General features: G+C 32.8%; 1 long non-coding RNA gene across 1 annotated transcript in view; it reads right to left on the reverse strand.

Annotated features, from left to right (window-relative positions):
• Positions 1-422: 422 nt before the first annotated feature.
• LOC106872280 (uncharacterized) overlaps positions 423-3215 on the reverse strand; it is a 65506-nt gene continuing 62713 nt past the window's right edge. The window contains exon 4 of the long non-coding RNA XR_001409749.3: positions 423-916. This is a non-coding gene — a long non-coding RNA (uncharacterized LOC106872280). The remainder of the gene's footprint in view (positions 917-3215) is intronic.

A 3215-nucleotide genomic window follows, 5' to 3' on the forward strand; every position in this document is an offset into this window, starting at 1 on the left:
ACATACACACACACACACACACACACACATATATATATATATATATATATATAAGTTTACACATATATATGTATATGGATGTATGTATATATATATATTGAGATATATATATATATATATATATATATATATATATATATACATACACATATGTGTGTGTGTGAGTGTATGTATGTGTGTATACACATGTACTCACGTGTGTGTTTATTGGCATATACAGAAGGGCTGAGAGAAGCGTTAAGTGCGTCTATGAGTTCAAATGCACGTATACTTTTCTATGTCTGTGTTTGTGTTCGTGTTTGTGTCTGAGTGTTTTTGTGCCTGTGTCTGTCTGCGTGTGTACGTGTATATCTGCGTGTGTCTGTGTTTTCCCGTCATGTCCGTCTGTCAATTAACCGTGTTTGACAAGTGTTTATAGGCCACACGTTTTATTTAACAAAATATCCGCCTCATCACATCTAATATAAAAGCTTTCATCAGTATTAAGCAAATTGTTGATAGCACATAGTGATATTTCATAAAAATGGATAAATGGAATTATTCCTAATTTACCAATAATATATAGGTTAATGTAATACTTATAATCAGAGCATTCCAGCCGTGACTATCCCGACGCATTGTATCAGCTTGGCGAATTCCCCACTGGATTGGAGAAGATCCTTCGGGATGACCTCCTTTGATCCATCCTTATGGATTTTAAAAGTTCGACCGGATTTCAGAGTCTCTGGGAAGTTGAATTTCCCGTCTTTGAAACGTAAAAACCATTTTCGTGCAGTTCTATCAGTAATGGCACCGTCTCTGGACACTGCAGAAATACCTCGCGCGACTTTGTCAGCTTCAGAACTTTTATTGGAAGCGAAGAGAAAGTGTCGAAAGTGCAAACTCTTTTATTACTTGTTATCCCGTCGTTATAAATCTGTAAAGAGGTAAATTTCATTTCAATTTCAAAAACGATTAACAATAGGTGTAAAGGACTAATAAAAACCACATAAAACATTACAATTAAACATTTTTCCGCGCTTGTTCACATAACATTGGAAAGAAACGAACTAATTTATCTGACAACGCAATGACAAGAACTATATTATCTGTTTTCTTCATCTCTTTTCATAGGACCTGATTTGATGGAGATTAGGATGCAATTTCTGGCAGTCACTAGTTACCAAGATAAGACGTCGTCATATTTACATTAATATTTTCAGACAAAAGCATCGAGAAATATGAAAATCTGCCTCTTTTATGAACTACATCTTTGCAATAAAAATCTTCCTATTTTACGGCTTTGCAATAAATATCATCGAATCAGGTACTTTATCCTCTCTGCTTTAAATATATCACTTTGAATTTAAGTTTTGTTTCCCTAGTAATGTCACCGCTAAATAATTCTTCTTATTATAAAAGAAACTTATAAACTGGCTTCCGGCAAATGGCATTTTTACTTTACATCGTGAAAAGGAATTTTGGGTTCAGAGAACGCAAAGAAATCCCTGAAAGAAAAATAAGACAAGACCATTCTTGGTTTACTTCCATCGTCTACGTTACAACCAGATTTAACCCAGGCTGGTCATACAATCTCCTAAATATAGCTACCTAATCTTTTCACAATCACATTCTGCTGCATCGAAGAAGGAATTGTTAAATTTGCAGCTCTGTTTCACTAGGTGTAAAAAATAAAATGAGATAGCCGAAAATACAACGAAAGCCCTTTTCAGAACAAAGACCAACTCACTAAGAGTTGCACAAATACGACAACAACGGCAGCAAAAGAAGAAAAAAAAAAGACAGCAACACGAATTAACCCTCGAATGACTATTTGAAAGAAATCGATAGTTTGTGGCAAATTTCATTTCAGTAGAGGTTTTACTTTGATTTTCACAAAAAGAAAAAAAAATCAAAACAGAGATTGAAATGTAAAAATTAGGAATAAAGAAATGTAAAAATAAAATACATATACGTATATAAATAACAACAACAACAACAACAACAACAACGACAATAACAACAATAACAGCAACTATAATAATAATAATAATAATAATAATAATAATAATAATAATATCAACAAATTCAAATACAACAACAATAATAAAATAAAAGTGATGATGATAATAATAATAATAATAATAATAATAATAATAATAATAATAATAATAATAATAATAATAATAATAATAATAATGATAATAATAATAATGAAATGTTAAATTGATGATTTTGATAAAACAAAATTATATAGAAATCTATTATTGTTGATAACTTTGTATCTGAAAAGAAAAACAGAGAACAAAGAAGAGTAACAAACAAGTAGAAAATAACAAAACAAAAATAACAACAGAGACATAAATGTTTTTTGTTTTTTGTTTTTAAATGGCTGCAACTCTACTGTATAAATATGACACACAAAAACCTCGTACCACGTGGTATATTGTGTTTTTTACTGATGCACCAGCCATTTATCGCGAGGGAAGATAAAACAGACGGAACATTGAGTAGGCTGATAACGTCAGAACCAGGAAAAAGGCAGGCAGTAGACATCGTAGCAAAGGAATTATTGTTGTTGATTTCAAAATGGCGGAAGTGGAAGAGGTGGTGATGTGAGATGAGGAAATTATAAAATATAGCGTATATCATGTTATCACGCAACCCGAATGAAATATATCCACAGGAATCAACGATAAAAGCCTACTATATGTGGTCGATCGATTTGCTAGACATAGCAACCGAATATTTAGTTTTGTATATTTTGTGATAAGTGGAAAAATGAAAAATAGAAGAAGGTATATATAGAAGACACAGGGGGAAAAAAGGCGCTCAAGGGTTTTACCAAATGGTTACTGAAGGTGCCGCGTTAAATTGTATGAAAGGGCCAGAAGGGTTTGAAGATTCATGATGGCCACCGGTGTTTTTCGTCATCAGGTATGAAGAAGAAAAAAAATAGTAGTAGTGGTAGTAGTAGTAGTGGTAGTAGTAATAGTAGTAGTAGTAGTAGTAGTAGTAGTAGTAGTAGTAGTAGTAGTAGGTGTTGTTGTTGTAATAGATGTAGTAGAAGAATTGAGAGGAGGAGATAAGACGATGAAGAAGGCGACGTTGCTGGAAGAGTGGAAAGAAGAGGAAAAGAAATATAAGTAGTAGGAGAAGTAAGAGTGATGGTAGTGGTAGTGGTAGCAGCAGCAGCAGCAGCAGTAGTGGTAGTACTAGTAGAGTAGAAGTAGTAG

Source organism: Octopus bimaculoides, chromosome 15 (assembly GCF_046866305.1).
Source record: "Octopus bimaculoides isolate indiv1 chromosome 15, ASM4686630v1, whole genome shotgun sequence".
NCBI classification, from domain to species: domain Eukaryota; kingdom Metazoa; phylum Mollusca; class Cephalopoda; order Octopoda; family Octopodidae; genus Octopus; species Octopus bimaculoides.